At 40.4% G+C, this 27,006-nt stretch overlaps 1 protein-coding gene across 1 annotated transcript in view; it reads left to right on the top strand.

Moving 5' to 3' along the window:
- Positions 1 to 27,006, top strand: part of MAP4K4 (mitogen-activated protein kinase kinase kinase kinase 4) — a 3,343,981-nt gene that overhangs the window by 1,237,662 nt on the left and 2,079,313 nt on the right. The window lies entirely within an intron of this gene.

Below are 27,006 nucleotides of genomic sequence, written 5' to 3'. Positions count from 1 at the left end.
TTACTGTACTACAAATGGTGTGTGGCAAAAAAAAAAGCAAAATAATATGAATGTTAATTAGATGATGGTATTGTTGAGTTTATGTATCAAATTTAGTAAATAAAGTGTTTTACCTACCAAGATGTTCATATTCTGGTCAAATAAAAGTTTTGTAACTATGCAGGATAGACTCAGGGAGTGCATTTATCTGTCTAGTCAGGAGCTTTGGTTTACTATCAAAAGGGCGATCGGACTTAGTTCGATTTGCATTAGTAGCGAAAGCCCAATTCGAGATTATGAAAACAGAAAAAAAATATTGAAATGCACAACAGCGAATGCACTACAGCATTTGCTGTTGTGAATTTCAACATTTTAATGCAGATCGCACTATAGTCGGGATCGGGAAATGTACCCTTTACCTCACTGTAGTGCGATCTCGGAGTTTGTATATATAAGTAGCAGGGGGGCTTGTCCCCCTGCAAAAAAACATTCTTTGCTGTGTGTTGCACAGTAGTACCACTTGCAGAAGTGTGGAGAATGTTAGAGTTCTGTTGAATTCAACATTCTCCACTTCCGGTTCAGCTTTAGTCTCGGTCGTTTTTTTTTTTTCGCATATATGGTTCATTGAAATAACTAACATGAAGTGCAATCGGAGAAATGATAGTAAACCAGGAGCTGTCCAGCAATGCATGACAATAATGTGTAGCACACTGCTACATTGTGGTATGTCCAGTCAGTGAATATTATGTATATTATGTTTTCACATTATTTTAAAACCGTAATAGTAATTTACAAACCATGTGTGTTAATGCCAACTATGAGTGGAAGAATTGTGTACCACACATCTGTGCAGTCATACCAGTTCTTTTAGGGTATCACTTGGGTTTTTGGTTATATTATTTTTTTTCTTATGTGCACTTCCTCGATTTTTTTTTCCTGATTATTTTAAGCCTCTCTGTTATTCAGAATTAAAGCCATTAGTGTTCTTGTTTTCTTGATTGACTCCTCCCACTATTTTGCTTCTTGGATAAAGACGTCCTTTGGCTTTTCCTTTGTTTATTTAATGGTTTAGCAGTGAGTTAAATTAAACTTATGTTTAGGCAGTTCTGCACAGTTTTATCTTCTAAATGTATTGTGTATTTGGAGAGTTCCTTACTCATAACTTCACAGAATCTTCCATTGTATGTTGTTGAGTTTATGGACTGTATTGTGTATCTGAAACACCAGAGCTCATAAATACTGGCTGGCATAGTGAATCTTGTCATGTTGAAAGTTCCCGACAAAGCCAAAACGAACTGACCACCAGAAGTAGTATCAAAACAAAGGTTTTAATAAATACAATAGTAAAACAACTTGTAAGCACATGTTGGGTTAAGAACTTTCATCCTTATTACATAAAGGACTTCTTCAGAACCATTACTTTATTTATCCTGATGGTTTAAATAGTAAAACTAATTACCATGTGACTTAATAAATATATTTAAAAATGCAGTAGTCAAATAACATGTTAAAAATGCATTACCATTCAAACACAAACAATGTTGTGTCTGTTAAAATAACCGCAAGGTGTACTCTAAGAATACAATAAGTCATGCTTTCACTCATAAAAAATCTATTCATTTCTGCAAAGCATTGCCTCAATAGTACTTGTAGCCATAATTTTGAAGCTTTTAACTTGAGTGCAGGAAGTATGGAAACTTGTCCTTTTATGCCTGGAGAACTTGGCGTGTAGCTTTATTTGGCATCTGAGTTCCCTGTTTTCTAAATATGTTCCCCAGTCTCCCCTGTTATGTTTGCTGGAATAACTTCCAAAATACCAAAAAGATAATTTTGTTATAGTTATGACATACCAAAGTGTGTTTAAACAAAGAACTATTTAAATTTTTCTTGGAAATGTCACAGTTGTGTTGGTAAATATGTTTACAAAACTATGTTTTGTTTTCCCTACGTAGAAATTGTTACATCCAGAACATACAGCAAAATAAATTACCCCTTTGATAGTACAATTTCCTTTAACCAACCTAATCTTTTGGTCTATGTACATAAAATACTCATCTTCTAATAAATATTCACATTGTCTGCAAGTTCCATATTTCCATCCTCCAGTAGTGCTTAATGCTGTTAAATGTGTGGGCACTTGCTTAATGCTCAAATACAAATTTGAGAGTCTTCTCCATTTTGTAAGTGAATAGTGGTTTAGGACCCACTGTCTGGTGTACTTTGGGGTCCATTTTAAACAAATTCCAACGATTAAATATATAATAAGACTACAATATAAGAAGACTTGACCGTAAAGGGAGAAAAGGAGGCGGAGTAGCCATCCTATATAAATCCTGTCTAGAGTTATCTACAATTAGCACCCCACTTGACCTAATAACTACCAACACCGAAACATTAATCTCAAGAATTCAACTTAACAAAAACAAATCTATAAAGATAGTATGTAGTTATATTCCTCCAGGCAATAACATAAACACCTTAGAAAGCACACTCCAATGGTTATCCTCCACCCACCCCAAGAAACAATCATACTTTGGAGACTTCAGCATTGACTGGACAACTTGTTCAGCACACTTCCCAACCACCCATATTAACTTACATGGTTTCTCCCAAATTATTACTACCCCCACCAGAATCAACAAATCTAATAAAAAGGAAAGCATTATAGACTGGATCTTAATAAATAACAAACCTCATCTTTACAAAGCAGGCACCCTACCTGAGGACATGAGCGACCACCTCCTAACCTACATAATTAGAAAAAGAGAAGACATGCCCCACCAAAACCACCTTTAAAACCCTCGGGTACACAAAAGACTTTAACCTAAATAGTTTCCAAACTGATCTAAGCTTTTGCAAATGGGCCAATCTTAAAACACTACCCCTTGACCAAACAGTTTCAGATTTCAACACCACATTTCTAGCCATCTTAGACAGGTATGCTCCCACACGTAGAATCATAACCAAAAACAAAATAGCGCCATGGCTAACTACTAGACAAAAACTTACTACTAGAAATAGAGCATGGACCTCATGGAGAGCCACCAAATCCCCCCCAAGCCCACATAACATTCAAACACATAAGAAATGAATCTGCAAGATCTGTTGTGTTAGACAAGCAAAACTACTATTTCAGTTTACAGCAAAACCAGCAAAAGCACCAAAATCAGCCTCAAAGATTCTGGTCAGGTCTGACTAAGCTGCTCCACCCAGGTGAATCTTCTGCCCTCATCAACCTTACAAGTACCCCCTGAATCGGTAGCAAATACCTTTAACACTTTTTTCACTAAAACCGTCAAGTCCCTAACCAATAATCTATCTCCCACCTCTTCTTTTACAATCTCACCTACTCATATCAACCCCCCACCCATAAAATTTGAGCCTATCCCCACAGACTCAAATCTTTACTTAAGAAATTAAAACCTACCACCCTTGCAGCCGACCTACTTCCCACAGAATTCCTACAAAAGGCCACTAAAGTAATAGCTTACCCCATCTCCATCTTAATCAATCGTACTATCCAAGAATCCTACATCCCCTCTATTTGGAAAATCGCTCACATTCATCCACTTCATAAAGGAGGTAACTCCATGGAACTCTCTAATTATAGACCTATCACCATACTATCTCCCCAAGCCAAAATAATGGAGAAATGCATACAGAAGCAACTATTAGCCCACCTTACTCACAATTCTCTCCTAGCCTCATCCCAGCACGGTTTCAGACCAGCCCACAGTACAACCACTGCCCTTCTCTCCTTCTCTCACACAATAAATCACAACCGTAATCAAAACCTGCTCTCCTCTGCCCTCTTCCTCGATCTATCAAAAGCATTCGACATGGTAAATCACAACTTACTCTTAGACTCTCTCAAATCGCTGTCCATAGATAACCCAGTATGTAACTGGTTCCACTCATACCTGAATGGTCGACAACAAGCTGTCTTGTGGAAAGAAAATCTATCCCCCCTTCTACCTGTCACCCTTGGAGTACCCCAAGGTTCTATTCTGGGTCCCCTTCTTTTCTCTGTATTCATCAATGATCTGCCCAAAGTTATACCACAGGCAACTTCCATACAGTACGCAGATGATTCTACACTAATGTGCACTGCCTCTACACCCACAGAATTACAGTCCCTAACCCAGACTACCTTTAACAAAGTAGAGAACTGGCTTAATAATCATCTTCTCCTATTGACCCAAACAAAACCAAACTACTACTTTTCTCCCCCACCCGTAAGCTAACACCACCAGTAATTACAGTCTCTTCAAACAATGGCACCGTAATTTCTCCTGAACCAAACACTAAACTACTAGGTATAATCATTGATGATCTGAATTATAATGCCCATATAGACAAAACCATAAAAACAGTAAATAAAACATAGGCTCCATGTATAGGATAAAGAAATTTCTAACCCCAACTGCCAGAACGCCATAGCTCGCACACATCTTCTGTCTTCTCTTCTCTATGCCTCACCCATCCTCACTAATCTATCTAAATCAAACAGCAACAAAATCACCAGCTTCTATAACAATATAGCAAGATATTTGCCACAGGCTCCACATACAGAACCCACCATTGTCATAATCTTCACAGATTAGGCTGGCTAAAACTACACAATCAAATATACTATAACCAACTCATAGTTATTCATAAAATCCTCTACCAACCTTACCAGTACCCGGATTCTAACTAAAATTATTACCCCCTATAAAAACCTAACATCCCTCCGCTCATCCATCAGAATGCTAGTACAAACGACCAAAGCCAACAACTCAGCTGGAGATTCATTGTTTTCCAACTCTGCTGGAAAAAAATGGAACTCCCTTCCCCCAGAAGTAACCACTAACAGCTCCTTGCCTCAATTCAAAATATCTCTAAAGACACACATGCACAGAGTCTGGCTATGTCCATGTCTAAACCCTGACTAAACTATACAAAAATGTGACTGAGGTAGTCAAAAAATAGTCGTGCTCATAACTAAACCCCAACTAACTCAAAAACACACCAAGAAACCATTAACCCAAATTTGGCTCACAAATGTGATTACCCTTTTCTCCCTCTATAACTTACTATTCTGCCCACACTAATTAAAATCCTTCCAACCTAAACTACCTTCTCTATTTTATCTTTCTTACTTTCTAATTAAAATGCTTAGCTTACAGACACACCTCTCTTAAAAGATTGATTTCCCTGTATTTACTGCTTCAACAACAATGTTTATTTCCTATCTATATGAAACCTATATATGACTTTTGTCTTTGACCTATTGTTAACTTTCTAGAGATCTTTGTAACCTGCATTTGTTTCTTTAAGTGTTACTAAACTTTTGTAAATAGATTTATGGTTAAATTTTAGATATCTTGTAACCTACATTTTTATTGTTACTAAATTTTTCATAACATGGAGCTTTTCTCCCCGGGCCTCCGCTGAAAATGGATATGTATCCAGTCGGACTTTTCCGGTTAACAAATGTAAAATAAAATAAAATATGTATAGGTGTGTGTGTGTGTGTGTGTGTGTATATATATATATATATATATATATATATATATATATATATATATATATATATATATATATATATTATATCTAGGCATATATATAATATAACACACACACAGTGGATATAAAAAGTGTACACACCCCTGTTAAAATGCCAGGTTTTTGTGATATAAAAAAATGAGACCACAGTAAATCATTTCAAAACCTTTCCCACCTTTAATGTGACCTATAACCTGTACAGTTCAATTGAAAAACAAACAAGTCTGTTAAGGGAAAAAAATATAAAAAACATACAATAAGCTGGTTGCATAAGTGTGCACACCCTTAAACTAATACTTTGAAGCACCTTTTCATTTAATTACATTGCAGTTCACATAGACAACATGTCAGCAATCTGGTTCATCAACAAATGAGAACCTGTTTTTACTCTTTGTTCAGAGGGGCCATGAGGGTGTGGGAATGGATGATATCTTCAGACCACCTTCTGGTTGCAACTCCCATTCTGGGGAAAACCAAGGAGCTGGTGGACAGACTCTGCAGCTCTATCCTAATTCCACATGAGTGCTCTGTGAATCAGTCAGTGGTGAGCATGATCTTCAACCGTTGGGGTCAGCCCTGTTGTGACCTTTTTGCCTCTCCCTTCAGCAACAAGTTCAGTGAATTCTTTGTTCTGATCCCCCCCCTCCACTGGAGTCCCCAAAGGATGCCATGGCACATGATTGGCTCCCAGGCCTCCTTTATGCCTATCTCCCTCTTCTGCTGATCCCAAAGTTTCTTCAGAAGCCAAGCAAGCTGAAGAGCTCAGTCATCCTCATTGCCCCCTTCTGGACTCGACAGGTGTGGTTTCCCTTCCTCTGGTCTCCTCCAAAATGTCCTTTGTGGATACTGGAGCCCCAGAACAGGACCTCCTCTCTCACTCATCAGGATTGCAGCACCCCAATCGTCATGCATTCAAGCTGTCCTCATGGTTTCTCCACTTCCAACCATAGTTGACAGTCCAGGCTTGCTTTCCCGGTTCGTAGCATCCTGTTAGCCTCACAAAAGGTTTCAACTAAAAGCCTACAACAGTAAATCAAAAAGGTTTGTTTTTTGGGCTGCAAGTAAAAATGCTGATCCCTTCTGAACACCAGTCTCTGATGTTTTGCTTTTTCTTAGTGCCCTGTTTAAGAAAGGAGGAAGTTTGTCTGCCATCAAACTTCAGCTAGCTGCAGTTTCTAATTTTCTTATGGCTAGCCAATCTTGTGTCTTGTCTTCTTTTAGATTATGCAAAGTGTTTATGAAAGATAAATTCTTGCTGAGATCCCCCACTAAAAATCCTTCCCCACCTTGGAACCTCACAATCATACATCTCAAGTGTACCTCATTATGAAGAATGTACCACATTTGAGGTCTTAAGTTTGTTCTTCAAAGTTCCACATGGAAAGGCTCTGTCACAGATTCAGTGTTAAGAATATTTTAACTGATATCCACGGTAAATAGAAATGAATCATATTAATTCATTAAAAGATCTTTATTATAAGTAAAACCACCATGTTTTAACCATCCTATGACCACACTTGATGAAGTTGTTAATAAGCCTTTAGTATGTGTTCCACATTTTGACCATATGTTCCACATTATAAGGGCTAGTGTTCCTCATTTTGGAGATGGAAAGTTGAGAGCTTTGCTCACTGTCATGCTGCAGAGTTAGACTCAGACCTTTCAAACCAGCATCCAGTTGTGACATGAAGTTTTTGTCACTGAAGATCTTTTTATTAGCCAGTACTTCAGTGAAAACAATTTCTGAGCTACATATATTATCTTTCAAATCTCCATACATGATCTTTCATAAAGACACGGTTTCACTGCATACCAGTCCCTCCTTTATGCCTAAAGTAGGCATGGAATGCAACATTCAGTGTATTGAGTTATCGGTATTTTTTCCAACAATGCAGAATAGATTCTGCATCTTCTTGCTGTTCATAGACAACTGCTTTTTTATATGCATAGAACAAAGCACAGGAAGGTAAGACCAATTGTTTGTAGCCTTCTTGCTAACAAATTAGGTTGAGCAGTGTCAAAAATCACACTGGCCAAAATGGATCACTGACTGTATCAATTCATTTATTCTCAGAGAGGCTTAGAATTATCTCGCCCTCCAAGAGTGCATTCTACTAGAACTATGGCTGCTACTTCTGCCTTTTCATCCAGGATTTCCATTGATGATATTTTTGTGGCAGCCACCTGGTCAAACAATCACACTTTTGTTGCGCACTGCGAATTTGATATTGTATCTAGAAGCAGGGCTTCCTTTGGCTCAACAGTACTCCGGCACATTCTTCCATAAGGGCCACCCAAGAACCATGTAGCTGGGGAACCTAACCCAATCATAAGGAGGAATGAAGAGGACATCATCAGATTAGTAAGTTATGTTTTGCCATAACTTGGGATCTGTGTTGTCCATCTTCCCCACACAACCATTCCCCTGCCTTATTCTTCTAGAGGATCTAAGGAAGATTGTGGGACACTTGTATCTCAAGTCTGAGCCTCCAATGTTCTTCGTCTTCCCTTGCTGCAGTCCTGACAATCGGGTATAGTCCGCGTCCCAGTCGGCCCGAATACCAGAGGTCATGGCGCCTTAGACTGGCGTCAACGCATGACCGGCGTAATTTCCTCAGTCTTTTGCCGCATGGTCCGATGCAGAAGCAATTTTGCGAGTGCAGGTTGGCGTTCTGAGATTTTGGAGTTTCAGACCGAATACAGAGTTGGCTGAACATTTTGGTTTTTCTTGCCTCAGTATTTAACCGGATGTCAGAAAAAGTGAATAACTGTATTTCTTGTGGGAAGCAGATACATAGGGATTATCATACATTGTGTATACCTTGTTTAGGGCCTGAGCACGGCGTTGTTGGTTGCCGCTCTTGTGCTAGATTTAACAAGCGCACTATTAAGAGGAGGCTTGATTGTGCTAGGTTAGTGTTTGGGAAGCTAATATGCCGTCGGATGCTCCGGCGTAGCTTCATCTAAGAAGCGCAAGGACAAAACAGTGAAGTCTAGGGTGAGGAACCGGCAGTCCCGGAAGTCGGTCCTTTAGAAGGCTCAGGAGCCAGAGGTTTTGCCAGGAGTCTCTATGGAGTCTCAGGCAGATACTTTACTGTTACAGGATGTGCCCTCTCAGGAGGTAGGCCAGGCTGAGGGGCTTCTCAGGTAACTGTTCTTCCCTCTCTTCCCAAGGTAGTTAGGGCCTCTCCTTCTGTTGCCAAAGCTTCTTTTAGAGGAAGGCCAAGTTCAGCTTCTGTAGGGGCTTCTCCTAGCATTTCGGCTCTGTGCCTAAGAAACATATGCTTTAAATGGCAGAAGATTTGATTACTTTGATTAGAGGTTCTATGCCCCACCTGATAAGAGGCCAAGGGTGGAACAGGAGTTTGATAGTTTTGAACAGTGTTCACAGGCTTCAGAGTCTTCTGTGGAAGACTTGCAAGAGTTTCCTACTTATTCTGATTCTGATGTGGATGATTCCACTCCTTCAGCTTCTCCTCCTGAGGATTTTTCATTTTCAGAGACTCTTCACTCCATGAGGGAGCACTTTAAATGGGAAGGCCAAGATTACTCTGACTCCAGAAAAGGCTTAGGGAATTCTTGTTTTGCCCCAGCATAGGCCTTTAGCTATTCCTCCTGTGTTGAATGTGGTGGAGGATGTTTTGCAGAGGCTTCTCTGAACCCTGATTCCTTGCCTCCTGCTCCTGTTAAGCCTGATAGGTATTATAAGCTCATAAGTATTTGTTTAAGAGTCCCAGGCGGACCCAGAAACTGTTTCTCAGGGGCCTAAAGGTGTTAAAGCTTCTGTGGTTAAAAATCCTGTACCCTCTGATAAAGAGGCAAGGGCTTTGGATAGGTGGGGTAAGAAAGTATATACTTCTTCCACTCTAGCCATGAGGGCGTTGAATTGTCAATTTCATATGCTGAAATATCAGAATTATATCCTTTCACAATTGAAATCTAAGGTGGATGCTTTGGCGGAAGGTATTGAGTGTAAAGAATTGCTGGATTTGGTTCATGTGTCTGAACAAGTGGGTAAGCATTCTTTGCAGTGTGGTTTTGATGCTGTTCAGGCCTCCTCGAGGGTGGCTGCTACTAGTTCTGTTCTTCGCAGACATGCATGGTTGAAGGATCAGAATTTAGCTGAGCATGTTAAGACTAGGATTTTGGATGCTCCTTTACAGTCTGATGTGTTGTTTGGACCGCCTGTGGAAGCAGTTTTAAAGAAAATGGAGGACAAAGCTAAGTCTATGCAGACTGTTAAGGATTTTTGCAGGTGCAGCCTCCAGTTTAGTAGAAATTGGCCTGCTAAGGGGTGGACATATCCTGCTTATGGTTCCCAGTCTAGGGGTAGGTCTAGGTAGGGGCAGGGCTCAAGGTTCTTTAGGCCTAGATCAGACAGTTCACCTGCTCAGACTTCTGGTGAGGGCAGGGGTCAGTCCTTTCGTAAGCAGAACCAATGACCTGCCTTTTCAGCTGCCAGTGGACTCTCGTCTGGCAGCTCCTTTGGGAGGAAGATTGTCTCTTTTCAAAGAAAATTGGGATTTAATCACTCAAGACAGATGGGTGCTGGATATCATTCATCACGGTACAGATTTTATTTCCACACAATGCCCCCTTTCAAAGGCATGCCAGATGTTCCTCCTCCACAAAGAAAAGAGGCTCACAAGCAAGTTTCTCAGTTACTCCAGATAGGGGCTATTCAGCCAGTCCCTGTGTCAGAAAGGGGCTTCGTTTTATTCTCGCCTGTTCCTAGTACCAAAGAAGGGGAACACGTGGAGACCAATTTTGGATTTATCTATCCTCAACACTTATCTGGACATTCCCAAGTTCAAGATGTTGACGTTACAGCAACTGTTACCTCTGCTGGGCAAGGATCACTGGATGGTAACTTTGGATCTCAAGGAAGCTTACCTTCATGTGCCCATAAGGCTAAGTTGCAGAAAGTATCTAACTGGAGATTTTCATTATCAGTTCTCTGCATTGCCCTTTGGCTTATCTACTGCGCCCAGAGTATTCACAAAGGTTCTGGCTCCAGTGATAGCTTACTTCAGGCTTCAAGGCATTCAAATTTATCCTTACTTGGACGACTGCCTGATTCTGGCTCAAGAAAAGGAACACCTTCTACAGTATCTGGAATATGTCATAGCAGTGCTAAGATGCCTAGGGTATTCTGTGAACGAAATAAAGTCCAGTCTAGTACCCTCCCAAGACATGTGCTTTCTGGGTGTGAGACTGAATACAGCAGCCCAGATGGCCTTTTTAACCCCGGACAAACAAAAGAGTCTGTTACTTTACTTCCATCAACTATCTCATCAGTCCGTGCTGACTGCAAGGACAGTCCTTCAAGCATTAGGGTTCATGGCATCTTGTATTCTGGTGCTTCCCAATGCCAAACTGCATATGAGGAAGCTGCAATGGTATCTCAAAAATGTATGGACACAGCACTGCCAAGATTTGGACACTGTCATTCAAATAATACCTTGCCTTCAAAAGGAATTCTTGTGGTGGGCTCAGGAATGTCACCTAAACAAGGGACTCTCTGGATTTTAACGACAGATGCCTCGGACACTGCTTGGGGAGCTCATTTAAATGGAAAGTGGATACAAGACAAGTGGCCTGCCAGACTACAGCATCTACATATCAACATGAAGGAGATGTTAGCAGTCCAGTTTGCATTGATGGCGTTCAAGGAGTTACTTCTTCCAGGGCAGGTGTTGATTCTGACAGACAACACAACTGTCATGTGGTACATCAACAAGCAAGGGGGTACACATTCTTATCCTCTATGCAGGCAAGCAATGATTTTATGGGAGACTGCGTTAAGCCTGCAACTGACTCTTCAGGCAAGGTTTCTGCCAGGAGCACAGAACTCCCTAGCAGATGTATTAAGCAGACGAATCATGGATCCCCAGAAACTGGATCTTCATGTATTTCAGAAATTGACAGTGTCATGGGGAACTCCAGACATAGATCTGTTCGCTTCTCCACTAAACCACCAGCTGCCAAAGTATTGGGTTTCATCACACAGCTTGGAAAGTGGATGCTCTGTCTTTCAGTTGGAAAAACCTTCATGTCTATGCCTTTCCACCTCTACCTCTTCTTCCAAAGGTATTACTAAAGGTCAGACAGGACAGGCCAAGGATGATTTTGATAGCTCCAGATTGGCCTCGGCAACACTGGTACCCACTTCTAAGGAGTCTTGTAAAGAAGCCTCCATGGCCTTTACCTCTGATTCCTCATCTGTTATCTCAGAAGGACGGTCATCTGCTCAATGTCAAGCTTCACTCTCTTCATCTCACAGCTTGGCATATTCTGTGTTGAAGCATGGTAGGTCTCAGCTTCCTCAACAAGTTTTAAATGTGATTTTGGAAGCTAGAAGGCCTAGTACTAGGAGAGAAATGGAAGAGATTTTTATTTTGGAGTACAGCAAAATTTGGAGATTTCAGAGCCTAATTTGAGTGTGGCTCTTCAATATCTTACTGAATTATTGGACAAAGGTTTGTCTTTCTCTTCCATAAAGATTCATGCTGCAGCAATTTCAGCTCACTATGATTGTGACCCACCTTTGTTTTCGCATCCTTTGTTCAAGCAGTTTCTTAGAGGGGCAAAGAATATAAGACCCCCCTACTCCTGCTTGGGATCTCAATTTTGTGTTGGAAAAACTTACTCTACAACCTTTTGAGCCTGCAGCTACTGCTGAATTGAAATATTTGTCATGGAAGACTGCTTTTCTGTTGGCTATTACTTCTGCAAGAAGGGTGTCTGAGTTGCAGGCCCTTATGGCAGTAGAGCCCTTTGATTTTCCATAAGGACAGGGTATCATTACGTACTAATCCTTCCTTTATGCCTAAGGTGGTTTCTAGTGTGGCTTTAAACCAAACTATTCATTTGCCTACGTTTTTGCAGATCCTCAAAATAAAGGGAAAAGATTTTGCACACTTTAGATGTACACAGGCAATTGCGTTATTATTTGAGCAGGACTAAAGATTTTAGGCAGTCTCAGCAGTTACTTGTTTCTTTTGCTTTAAGTTCACAGGGCAAGCCTGTGTCAAAACAAACTATTTCTAGGTGGATTGGCTTTTGCATTGCATTTTGTTATTCCCATCATGGCAAAGAGGTTCCAGCTGGGATTAGGCCTCATTCCACTAGGGCTACTGCCACTTCAACAGCATTTCTAAGGGGGGTGGCAACTAAGGATATTCTGGAAGCAGCTACTTGGACTTCAGTGCATACTTTCTCTAGGCATTATCACCTGCCTATATACTCTAAGACTAGAGCTGGTTTTGCCACAGCTGTTTTACAAGGCATGTTGTCAGCTCCTGCTACTTTATAATTTGCCAGCCTCCCTTACCTCTGCTTTGGGATTCTACCCAATTGTCAGGACTGCAGCAAGGGAAGGCGAAGAACATAGTACAGTTTTGTACCTACCATAAATGTAGATGTTCCTCTGTGTTTCAGGGTGGTTGTGTAGGTGAGTTTAAATGCATATATTTTTGTATATATTACTGTATATATTGTACATGTTTTTGGTGCAGGTTGTTTTGGGACTTGTCTTTTGGGTCTTCTGACATCTGGGGCAAGAAAAGACTCCGATTGTCAGGACTGCAGCAAGGGAATCCTCGAACATCTACATTTATGGTAGGTACAAAACTGTACTTTTCTTTTTTCTGTATTAAGGCCTTCTCTATGGATGGTGAATTAGCAAACTCTTACTCTCACCTTAAATCTTTTGACTTTTTTCTCAAGGTGGTCTCCTGGACTCAACCACAATTTGAACATTAGTTATCTGTTCTTTTTCTATCCTCTTCTGACACCTCTCCTTTAATTTCTTTGCTTCTTCTTCGTTTCTCCTATGCATCCCTGCTCTTGCATTCAAACTCTATCTATAATTTCCTTTCCTTTCCTACTTTACTAACATTCACAGTTGCACTAATATATCTTTTTCTTATGTATAGTGCCCAATGCACCTCATTCTTGTTTGGAAATTGTTAAAGTATTATGCTATTAGAACAGAGTGTGTTTTTGTGTGTATTAGTTTAGATCTGTTCTGCTGTGTTTTTGTGTGTAATGTATTATCATGGAGCTTTTCTCCCCGGGCCTCCACTGAAAACGGGCTTTCGGGCCCAGTGGACTTCCCCGGTTATCAAACTGGAAATAAATAAATAAATAAATAATAAATAAGAGTCAGATGCAAGTCTGGAAAATGTGTCCAAGCCAGACCTGAGGGTCGGATCCAAGACCCAGTCTTGAGGAGGAATGAAGACTGATAACACAGATGCCAAGTTATGGTAAGACATAATTTTCTATTAACCTCAGATGTAGGTGTCTGTTAGTTGTTGTTAATTCCACTAGCAAGGATCGGGGTAAATTTAGGCCCCCAAGGTCTTGTAACCTCAGCACATTCCTCATGTATTAAATTGTAAAGATAACTTATTTCTAAGAATATACTTGCTATTTTGTCATATTCTTCTATAAGTAAATCTAAATTAGAGTACATTATTGCTACCCTAACCCAATTGTCCTTTAATCACACCCTTTTTACTGGTGTGTGGATGGCAGCTGCTAAAATGTAAATAGTTGTTGGAAAAAGTATCCTTTCTATGGATGGTAGACTCGTAATTTTTCAGAGTAGAATTTTTTTTTGCTATACACACATCCAGGTAATTAACTTTGCCTTTATCTAATATTCAAGGTAAATTTCAAAAAATCAGTAGTGCTGTTAGTGATACAATCTCTTGATATATGTCTATGCATAAAATGAACACATCATACAAAAATCGGAAATAGTCTGCAGTAATTAGAGTAAATTGAGTTCCAAGCAAATTCCTTCTCCTACATTATTAAATTAGCATATATGAGTGCATGCTAAACTCACGGCCAGCCCTTGTATCTGCTTAAAATATTAGTCTTTGAAATACATTTAGTTGTTGAGAACTATTTCTAACAAATCTGTCAAAAAAAATGGTACTGTTGTCTAATTGGGTAAATTCTAATATGGCTGCTTGAAATGGGTCTGATCCTTTACTGTGAGAGATGCACGAAAATAAATGCCTCAATTATTAAAATATATATATATATATATATATATATATATATATATATATATATATATATAGTTTTCTTCAAATGAAACTTGCTTAAACTTCACAAAAAAATACCAGGAATCCTTTAAGATGTATTCTACAGAATTTAATATGTTCTTTAGTATTTGAGTTATAAAGGTAGCTAAGGGATAAGTTTTGGATCCCTGTGCCGAAACAGTAAGTCTGTAAGGGGGATTCCTGATGTCCTTATGGACTTTAGGCATACCGAAAACTACTGGCATTGCAGGATATTTAATATTAAGAAATTTATAAATCTAAGTGAATAATCTCTTGTGATAAGCAGTCTTTCAAAAACATATCAATTTTCTTATGTGCTGTATTTTGTACATTGACACTGGCTCTATCTAGACGTATCTAGACATGTTCGAGCTTAAATCTATTTTGCCCACAATCACTACTCTACCACCTTTGTCTGACTTCATAACCCTTATAGTGGTGGTGTTTTTTAACTCATTGAGTGTGCAATTCTTTTTTAAATTATAAAAAAGTATTTTTTTTGTTCTTGTATAACCCATATTAATCCTGTGTGCAACACTTCTCAAATGTAGAAATAGAATTTAATGGAGAATTAAAAAAGCTTTTCTTTCTCAAAAAAATTGTTAGTATTCAAATTGACCATTTTTTTTTGTTCATTAAACAAAACTGCAAAATTAAGTTTACGGGTGAAAAGTTTAAGTTCTATTAAAAGATCTGAAATATCTGGAACATTTGAAACAAACCCTTTTTTAAAAAGGGAAAAATGTGAGAAAGTAATATTTTAATTGCCATAATTGAAAATTTTAAATCCTCTGCGGTTGTAAACACAATTATCTGTAGTAATAATGTCTTGCTCCTTGGTTCGTAAAGTAGCAGCAAAGCGTCTGGGGTGACAATTTCTAAAACTGTTGATATCTCCTTGGACCACTCTTTCTTTTTCTTCCCCTCCCATACGGTGAGTGGTGTGTGTGTGTGGGGGGGGGTTGTATCTGAAAATGGTTAACTGGTTCTTTAGGTCTAGCCCCCAACCTTTCTGATCTGTGGGGAGAGGTGGAAACTTGTCTAAGTTACTAGGAGGAAACTGTATTGCATGCAAATTTTCTGTCTTTGAACTTCATTTTTTCAGTGTGGTGGTCTCATTTTAGAGGAACACTTCTGTCTTTTCCTAAAATGTTACGAGTCTATTGTCTGTGCATGCCTTCTTTCTTTAGCTGGAAGGTGATTGATGTGTGTACTACAGGAGTGTACTACCTTTCATGTTCTAGCCTTGTAAAGGACAGATGTTGCTGTTTTTATATAACCTTACTCTTGCACAGACTTTTCTGACTTGTTCTGTGTTGATCAGAACAGAATTCTACAGACCATCTCACCAGCCTGGACTGTGCTTCACTGTCAGCTGTGGTCTGTGCTCCCTTGGAGTTATCGTAATTGGTATTCTCCTAAGACTTTTAAGGGTCTGATGCAGGAATTTCTGGACCCTGTTCTGCCTCACTAGGTCCTTGTTTAGGGGATTCAGAGACTACTTTTATCTCCTTCACTAGGACCTTGTTCACAGGTCTGATGCAGGGTCTTAGAGTGAATCTTTTTGCTTGCCTTCAACATCCAACTGCTTTGGTGTCCATTGTAAAAGTTTCTGCCTGCATGTCGGTGAGATGTTTCCTTGATTATGACCTGGGTTTAATCTGTCTGTTTTGATGCAGCCCTAATGTTTCTTCTGGCCTATTTAGCACCAAGTAAACCCTCATCAGGTGGCCTGCTTCTTACCTTTCTCAACACCCAAAACCTTTTGCAATCTACCTCCTTCAGTGCTGAACCACTCTTAGCTGCTGTGTGGCTAAGTTTTGGACCTGACCCAACTTCAGAATTAACTATCCTTTGGGTACTGATGATGGTTTGTGACCGAGATCTATGTTTCTCATTAGCTCACTGTTCCAGTAACCATTACATATGGGAGATACCCTTTTAAAACTGTTATACATCTGGACAGCTTATTAAGCTTTCAGACTCTTTCATTGTGTACCATATATCTGCCCTTAGCATGAGATGATGTGCTAGTAAAGGGGAATGTTTGAACATTTTAAAACATGGAACTTTCTTGCCATTAGTTAGATTGTGGTTGGCTTTACCTAAATGTTATTATCAAGCAAATAACTACCTAGTTTGAGACCCTGCAGTTTTCTCTATAGTTCTATTTTGAATCTTTGCTTATGTCCATCAGCAAAGGCAAGTGTAATTGTGGGTTGTAAATCCCTTATAAAGAATTCCAGTTCAGGTGCATTTTGTTTGTGGGCAGATACAATGTCAGGTTGTTTTATTTGCCTGTGTCTTATCCAGAAAATCATCAGGTGCACACTTAATTGTCTGGAAAATGTCTTGGAGACTTTGCTCAAGTAGCCAATGTCATCTGCTTCCCCCGTAGAGGACCTTCCAACTCTGTTAAACAAAAAAAAAAGTTGGGAGTGGTCAGCAACTTTATTCATGGTCTGTGGCTGACTACTCTACTGAGGCATAGTTTGCAGCCTTTGGTCCATGTGTCTTTTTCTCCAGAGCCCTCTAGCATGTTCCTTTTGAAGGCCACTATGGCCCAGAACTCTCATGTCTGGCCAGACAATTCGGCTGGTGAAATGAGCTGGGAAGTGAGATTCATTTTTTATTTGAGAGTGAGGGAAGTATCCAAAAGATTCTTGTGATGGAAGATGACTACGTGTTGCTCATGGAGGTCAGACTTGTAGCTTCAACCCAAGACTGAAGACAGTGTCTCTGGACACTGCCAGGAAGCGCGCACAGATTTTGCATTTGTTGCCTTGTGCTACCCTCTCCCATTGAAGGGGAAGTCAGGAGGATTGGTTTTGCTCAAGGACTAATCAAAGCCATTCAGTCTTTCCAGTCTTTCTAACCTGCTCTTTCTTCTTCCACACTTAAGCTGAAAAGAGTTCATTCCACTTCAGAAGAAGAAACCTTAAAACCTGAGCTTTGGCCGGCTAAGATCTAGCTGTATTCAACTGGACGTATAAGAGAATTTAAGTTCCTTTTATCTGCACATTTTTCAAATGCTGCAGCCTTTTAATTGATTTATTTGTGTTGCAATGAATATTAACTGAACTGGAAGTTTTAACTCTGTTTTTTCAGTTAGTTTCCCACCCATCCTCCCTGGTTTTCTTTTGGTGTTAATCTTGGTGGCTTTGAAACTGCCCGCCCCTCTTGTAAATTTGTGCTCGGATCCTCCTATGCCCATCTCATTTGCTCACTCAACTGAGTGCAGTGAGATCATATTCTGATTTCAGGCACTCCTACTGTGTACAAAGAGAACATCTGGGAAAGAAAGAAAAACATTTTAAGCTTGTTTCCTGCCTTTCCTGTAAGTAGTCTAGACTGTAGGCTTCTGAGCCCCCAAGCCTTTCTGTGTTAGATGGAAGCCTTCTAGCTTAACTTTGTTTCTTAGAACTAGCCAGTTTTCTAGTTTCAGCACTCAAATCCGTTTCTTTGAACTCAGCACTTGTTCAAAACTCGTTGTAAGCACCAAATAAGCTGCAAATTACTACAGCGCTCAACTTTCCTCACTTGTCTAGAGGAAAGCAGTTTTTAGTACTTAATAAATACGTACCTGTCCAGGCATGTCTAAGGGTCAGCTCGTGGTGATTTCTCCTGTCTACCTGATGAATCTGGGCATCTTGGGGCAATGCAGCAATTGCCTCATATATACAGACAACCCTTTCCTCCTACAACCCAACACTACAACCTGTGAGAGATGCACTTATATAACCAAACTGGAAGCAAAGCTCTCTTCACCCAAGACTGGACTAGACAGTCAAGAGGAGAAGGTAAACACTTGCACCACACCACACTCATCACATAGTCCCTCAAAACCTACACCACCAAAACACACACACACAAACACAAAACACACACCTACATTCGCGGAGGCTCTCGATAAAAACCTGCCCAAGCATCGGGGACCTCCAAAGCAGAAACGCAAGCAAACTCCACCCCCCTACACAACCCAAATGACACACAGCCCACATATTCAGTGTGCCTGTCAACCACAGCCCATAAGGCATAACAAAGTACCCAACACTCTAGTCATAGGTGACTCTTAAGTCAGGCACACAGATGTTCCACTCACCATGCTAAACAAGGGGAAAGTTACTGTCAGCTGCTTGTCAGGTGCCAGGATCCACCACATAACGCATGCACTCAGGTCACTCCACAACAAGTGCAAATATGACACTGTCATTGTCCATGTTGGTGTGAATGACCTGAGACGTACCTCCCTGGACTACATAAAAAGAGACATGGAGGAGCTATCCGATCTTGTAGCCCAGGCAAGTATGACCCTAGCCCTGAGTAGCATCCTGCCATCACCTAGAATGATACTACAGTACAAGGACAAAATGATTGACTTCAACAATAGACTAATTGTCATTCTAAGGGGATCCAGTATTTGTCTGCCTGGGACGACATGATTGACAGACCATAATGCTTTGCTAGAGATGGCCTGCACCTGTCGCCGTTGGGATTCCGGATACTGGGTAAGGCTCTTGCCACCCCTATAATGCCTTTTTTAGGCAAGGTTCAAATGACAAATTCACCACCATAACAGGTACAAGCAAGCAAAATCTGAGGGTAATGCTACTCAATGCTAGAAGTCTAAACCTCAAAATGCACTCACTCTAGGCACTCCTTAAAATGGAGAACATTGACATCTGTGCAGTGACAGAGACCTGGTTCAAAGCTTCAGAGAGCACCCCTGTGTTACCAGGCTATAATTCATACCACACCTTTCGGCCACCTAACCCGGAGCGAAGCACTAAAGGTGGAGGTGTGTCCATATTCATTAAGGATATCCACACCTCCAGGCTTAGTTGCCCAGCATAATGCATCCGAGATTATCCAAGTGCAACTAACTCTGGGCAAGACTGTAATCCAATATGTAGCTTACTACAGATCCCCCACCATGCCCCAGGATTCCCACTATGCCCCAGGATTCCCACTTGTCATTTCTTGATACACTGGAAAGTATTAGGGTATATCCCAACACCGTAATAATTGACAATTTCAACTACCCCATTAACTGGGAAAACTATTCATGTACGAACTCTTTTGCTCAACATTTTCTGGAATTCATAAATTCCAATGCCTTGGATCAACTTATTCACACCCCCACCAGGGGCAGCGATATCCTAGACCTGGTCATTACCAACCTGGACAACCGGTGTTCCACACCAGAGGTCAGTTCCTCGTTGTTCAGATCCGACCACAAGCTAATCACCCTAGACATCCATATCCCGCCCCCACCCCCAATTATGGAAACCAACGTAAAAAAACTTCTCCAAAGCCAACTTCACACTTAAGACAGAAGTGGCAAACCTCATGACACCCATGCAGACGGACAACAGAGGTATGAATGCTGAATCCTACACAAATGCACTTTATAAGCACTTACACGACTGCATGGATCATGCTATTACTAATAGAACCAAGATGCTATCTTCCAAAAAAAGGAAGCCAATCTGGTGGTCCTCTGCCATAAACAAATTCTACAACAGTAGAAAGAAACTGTTGCAAAAGAGAGTAAAATCCCATGACTGGAAGAACTCCCTGGTCAACCTCCGTAAGAAGCTGAGATCCCTCATAAAATCCTCCAAAGCTAGTTATGAAAACAAAATTGCCACTGACTCTGAAGACAACCACAAAGCATTCTATAGCTATGTCAAGAATCTCAATGGCAACACTCAGATCTGCTCTGAGTTACAGCACAATGGCAATAAATATACAGAACCAGCTGATATTGACAACATCCTGGCAGATAGGTTCAGTGCTAACTTTACCCCCCTCTCACCCCCTAGCGGGCCCATCTCTATACCGGAAGAATGCAAAGTTCCTGTAATCACGGCTGCACAGCTAAAAAACACACTCTCCAAAGCCAAGAACACAGCATCCATGGGACCTGACAATATCCCAGACTGCGTTCTACATGAACTACAGAATGAACTGGCACCCTACCTAAGTATCATGTTCAATCATAGCCTCACCTCAGACTTTGTGCTCACTGAATGGCGCACTGCGATGGTTATCCCACTCCACAAAGGGGGAGCCACGACAGACCCCACGAACTACCGCCTCATTAGCCTGACTAGTCTGGTTTGCAAGGCCATGGAACGTGTCATCATGAAACTCATAAACAAAGACATTGGTTATCTCCAGACTCTGGACCCTACCCAATTTAGGTTTGTAAAAGGCAGATCATGTCTCCTAAACCTGATTGACTTGTTTGAAGCAGTCACCAAAGCCATAGTTTGGGGTAAGGTGGTTCACACAGCTTACCTAGATCTCGCCAAGGCTTTCGACACCATCCCCCACTCTGGAATTATAGATAAGCTCACTAAACTAGGTGTAAATCCCTATGTCACAAGAGGGGTTGCCAACTGGCTCATGGACAGAACCCACACTGTGAAAGTAGCAGACTCCAAATCCGACTTCAGACCAGTGACAAGTGGAGTACCACAGGGTTCAGTCCTGGGTCCTCTCCTGTTTGGTATATACTTCTCTGAAGTGCAGGCTAACACAGAAGGTCTTGGGCTAACAAAGTTTGCAAATGACTGCAAACTAGGTGCCATAATAGAATCGCCAAATGATGTGGACATTCTACAAAGGGGCCTCACTGACACTGATGTTTGGTGTCAAAGTCATGGCCTGAAGCTCAATGCCAAGAAGTGCATTGTCACACCCCTTGTGAAAAACACTGTACCCCTGAACTACCACATAGGCGGTAGCCTACTAAACACCAAAAGTGTGGTGAGAGACCTTGGGACACAGGTGGACAGTAGTCTCTCCTTTGATAATCACATCGCCACAGTAGTCAGGAAATCCTTCTACTTGGCAGACCACGTCACAAAGGTGTTCACCTCCAGAAAAAGAGGTCATTGTACCTCTCTACTCGTCCTTCATCAGACCCATTGTAGAGTACAGTGCCCCATTTGGCATGTACCTCGTAAGGCATCTACAGCAACTAGAAAGGCCACAGAAGTACCTCACTAAGAGGAGGCCTCAAACAGATGCCATATGCAGACTGTCTCAAAAAACTCCAGCTCTACTCTGCCGCTTATCACCTACTCAGAGGCAACCTATGCCTAACATACAAAGCCATGCCAAACCCAGATTTGTTGGACATGCTACACTTAAAGAAACCCCAGTCCCTCCAAGCCACATGCTCCCGGGACCTAAACCTTGCCACCACAATAAACAGAAAATGCTAGAGGGATAGATTCCTGTCCCAGAGATTTCCCATGCTCTGGAACAGACTACCAATTCATGTCAAGCAAAGCTCCTCATTAGCTCTCTCTAAGAAAAATCTCAACAGTTAGTTGGGAAATAGGAAATTCACCCTGGGGATCACTTCTGTGGCTCTGCTAGACAAAGGCGCAGGAAAATAACTTTCTTGGGTGGGGAAAGCCAGTGAACTTTTTTGGCTAGGCTTATAAAGGCCCCAGGACCGATAGCCTAGAACCTACCTATGAACCTAAAAATGTGTTAAATCCTGGAGCATAACGGGAAGTCTAATTTAACCAAAATTCTAATGCTGTGAGCCCTGCCCAATGCGGAATATTTGTATAAATGGCAGTTACATCTAGTGTACACATTATCCAACCCTGCTCTATTTGTATTTCTGAAATGATTTTCAGAAATTCCATTGTATCTGATGATCTAGATCTCATGCATTGTAATAATGGTTTGAGATATTTGGTAAGATATATTGACAAAGGCTCCGTAAGTGATCTCCTACTGGAGACAGTAGGTCTACCTGGTGGTTTTAAGGGGTCCTTATGAATTTTAGGTAATAAAGATACTGTTGCTGTGGATCAGATACGGTCAGATGAAAAACATCTGAACGAGAAATAATGCCTTCCTCAAAAACAAGATTCAGAAAGAAGTCCATCTCTTTTTTAAACTTTATGGTCTGGTCCAACGGAATTTTCATATAAAACATGCCGTCCATTAGTTGTCTCTCTCCTTCAGATAAATATGGCAACCAATCCAGAAGAACAATAGCCCCACCCTTATCCGCAGGTAAAATAACCAAATTCTTGATGTTCTTCGTGTTTCACTGTTGCAGTCATTACATTTGGGTTATCTGCTTGCATTAACCCTCAGTCGGCCTGATTAATAAAGTCTTGGGTCCTGCGTCGGTTGCTGTCCCTCCTTCCATGACGTCAGGTCGTCGGGTATAAAACATGCAGCCGACGCCATTACATCAGTCTTTTTTGCCGTGCGGTGCCCGAAGCAGAAGCAGTTTGCAAGTGCCGGGCAGCCGACTCCTGAAATTTTCATTTTCGAGTTTCAGAACCAAAGTCTTGAACTAAAGCGAAGTACCCCATTGGGGAAACTTTTTCTTGCTCCTTACCGATGTCAGTAAAAGTTAATTATTGCATTTCCTGTGGAAAGCAAATACCTCTCAAAGATTTTCATTCGTACTGTATTCCTTGCCTAGGCCCTGACCACGACGTACCTTGCTGTCAGTTTTGTGCTTTATCTGATCAGCGCACTATCTGTCGTCGGTATATTTTTGCCTCTAAATATTTCGGTTCTCTGTTTAATTATCCGGAAATGTCATCTGTTAGCCATCCGACTACCGGGATTTTGAAAAAACGCAAAGATAGACAGAGACAGGCCGCCTAAGCCCAAAACTGCCAATGACGCTTCTCCTAAGCCAGTCGCCAGTTTGCCGGTACTCAGTGAGGCGCTTTCGCAGCCCCTGATACCCGCTACTTCTGATTCGCAGGCCTCTACTGAGACCATTCGGAGTCCGGTATGCCGCTAGATGCTTCAGTTATGGAACCCATGGATGTCTCTACCTTGGATGGGGTCCGGAGCCGCTGTGCAGCACCGGCTTCTGAGGGTATAGTCAGGCCTATGGACTTGCATATTAAACCGCCTCCTTCATTTAGGCCTAAATCTCGAACCATGCCTAAAAAACTGACGCCCAGGCCGCATGCTAAGGCCTCTATGCCTAAAAAACAAATGATAAGAATGACTGAAGCTCTTATAATTCTAATCAGGGGAAGCCAACCTCCCCCTTCTAAGAGACCTAGGACTGAAGTTGCTTATGAATCTTCTGACCAGAATTCTGATTTTTCTGATTCTTCTGGTGATCTGGATTTGCCCTTATCTACTCATGAGGATTCTGATGCAGAGGACTCTATTCCCTCTGCTTCCCCTCCAGATGATTTTTCTTTTGGTGAAAGCTTACATACTCTAAGGGAGCATTTCCACTGGGAAAGCCAGGATTTTTCTGATTCAAAAAAGAGGCTTAGGGATTTCTTACTCATGCCTCAGCATAGGCCTTCAGCTATTCCTCCTGTACTAGACATTGTTGATTATGCTTTTTCGGAATCTTGTTTGGCCCCTGATTCTTTGCCTTCTGCTCCCAGAAAACCTGACAGATATTACAGGGTTCCTGATTCACACCAGTTCCTTTTTAAAAATCCTATTGCGACTCCAGAGACTATTTCACAGGGACCCAAGGGCATTAAGGCTTCTACTGCTAAAAATCGTACCCCTTCTGATAGAGACTCCAGGGCGCTGAATAGATGGGATAAGAAGGTTTACACTTGTGTAACCTTGGCCATTAGGGCTTTAAACTGCCAGTTTCATATGTTAAAGTATCAGCAACATGTTATTGGATTGCTTAAACTGAGAATTATGTTGATTCCTGACTGTGTGAAAAAAAATACAGAACAATGAAACAAAACCACCCTTTAGACCAATCATTTCGGCTAAAAATTCAAAAACAGAAAATATTTCCATTTGGTTGGACAATATTTTGAACCCCATAGTTCAAAAGTCCAAATTTTACATCAAAGACTCGTGGAATCTGTTAGAAAATTTAAGGGACACAAACATTACTGACAATAATATATTTTTTGCTACTTTAGATGCAAAAAACTTATATACTAGTATTGATCAGGACAAGGGTATTGAATTCATGAGAGAATACCTAACCAAGAACACAGATTTCACAGCAACAAAAACAAATTCCATATGTACTTTAATGGAATTAATTTTGGACAATAACTTTTTTAAATTTAACAACAATATATACAAACAAAAGTCAGGAGTAGCTATGGGGTCAAGTGTGGCTCCATCTTTTGCGAACATTGTAATGGCAAATTGGGAGACTTCTTTTTTGACAACACACCCATTTTTTGAAAAAGTCATCAAATATTGGAGATACATAGATGATTTGTTATTCATATGGAATGGACAACAGCATGAGTTTGTAGAGCTAGTTCAAGACTTGAATGATATTTTTTAAAATAGGAGATTTTGGTAAAAGCGTCTCTTTTTTGGATTTGACCCTCACTATAGATGACATTTCAAAGACTTTTAAGAGTAAAATCTATAGAAAACCATGTTTTTCTTACAGTTATCTACATAAAGATAGTTTACATCCCATCCACATGAAAAGAGGGGTCATCAAAGGTCAAATAATACGGCTAAGTAGACTAACCTCAGAAGAAGAAATTTTTCAAAAAGAATTAACACTTTTAAAATCTTTGTTCATGAACAGAGGGTATTCAGAGAAGTTCATAGACAAGATTGAGAGTGAAGTAGTACCGTTGAGAAAGGGAGTGGCCAAACCCATTTTATTTTCTGATGAGGTAGTCCTTAGTGCACCAAAAGTATGTATATTAGATGGGTATAATAACAAACAGAAAGAAAAAACATTTTTAACAGCTTTTCCATTACCTATGGTGAATGAAATATGGTCAATAAAATCTATAATTGAAAACAACTGGAAAGTCATTTTGGGTAACAAGGACCTAATGTCTATCATAGGTCCAAAGCCCAAATTTACTTACAAAAAGGTTGTAGATCTAAAACTTTTACTAGAGTCCAGAAAGAATGTGAGTGACAACAACAGGAATTTAGCCAGGAGTTGTACTAACAATAAAGGGACTTTCAGCTGTACCAATTGTAAGCAATGTAGGTACATGAGTAACTCTTCCTTTGTAGTAGTAGAGCACTTGAATCACACCTTTTGGGCAAAAAATTACTATAATTGCAATAGTGAATTGGTGATTTATCTTGCCACATGTGTTACATGTAAAAATTACTACATCGGTAAGACTAAGAGGATTTTTAAACGCAGGGTATATGAACACAGCCTTGCTATTCAAAAGAAAGATAAAAACAATGCCTTAGCTAGGCATGCAACAACATGTAGGGATTTTAAGAAATTTGAATTCTTTATTTTGGATGCTGTTCAAAAGGGCCTATATTTAGGTGATTTAAATAACATTCTTGAATGTAAAGAATCCCTTTGGCAACTGGTGTTTGGTGCAGACCAAACACCGGGATTAAATGAAGTTATAAGTTTGAAATGTTTTTTATTATATAGATAGCTTCAGTAAACATTCAAATAATATAATACAATATATATTTACATTTATATGTACAATACAAAAAACAACATTTTTAAAGTATTTTAAGAAAGGTTTTTAATATTAATCAATCAAGTATGTAAACCAGTTCAAGATTAGTAATAACATTTTTATAATATTTGTTGAATTGATTTTTGTTTTATGTACATTCATTATACACATATATTTTTCATACATAGAAAATGTAAATTATGGTGGAATAATGAGATCACTTCCTGTTAAATTAAGTATTTAAGTCTTTATTGTGTCATTTCCCATGTTTTCTGAAGAAGTTCATGTAAAATAAAAGGTGGATGAAAGCGCTAATAACTTGTGGAAAGTGGAGTTTGTTGCAGCCTGCTAAAACATCTCATTGGTTTTGTTTTTTTGTTTTTCAAGTTTATACGTTTCTTTTTGGGACTTTGTGTGAAAAATAAAGAATTACAGGATTTAATGCATTCTGCTGAACAGGTTGGAAAACGTAGTGTGCAGTGTGGATTTGATTCATTAGAGGCCTCTTGCAGGGCTGCTGTTACTGGGTCTGTGCTCAGAATGCATGCTTGGCTTAAGGAGCAATTTTTGCCTGATCATGTTAAAGCTAAATTGTTGGATGCTCCCTTAAATCAGGACTGCCTGTTTGGCAACACGGCTGAGGAAGTTCTTAAAAGATGGAAGATAAAGCTAAATCTATGCAAACTGTTAAAGATTTCTTACAAGTTCAGCCTCCTAGATTTAGTAGGCACTGGGCCTCTAAGAATTGGTCCTTTCCAGCCCCCTTCCAGGTCTTCTCAAGCCAAACCCAGACACAGCAGAAACCCCAGGTTTCAGTCCCAGGGGAGACACAAGACTAAGCAGTGTGGGGGGGGGGGGTTCACACCCAACTCAGTTAGTAGTAAGACTCCCCCCTATGGAAAGCTGTCTCAATGACTTGCTTTTAAAACTTCCAAGCACTTCCCAACTGAATGCTCCTCTAGGTGGAAAGGTTGGTCTGCAGACCA

The sequence above is a fragment of the Protopterus annectens genome, chromosome 5.part0 (assembly GCF_019279795.1).
Source record: "Protopterus annectens isolate FY-2018-M chromosome 5.part0, PAN1.0, whole genome shotgun sequence".
Classification (NCBI taxonomy): Eukaryota; Metazoa; Chordata; order Ceratodontiformes; family Protopteridae; genus Protopterus; species Protopterus annectens.
Note: the sequence above shows the minus strand (reverse complement) of the source record. Positions and strands in the feature narration are given on the sequence as shown.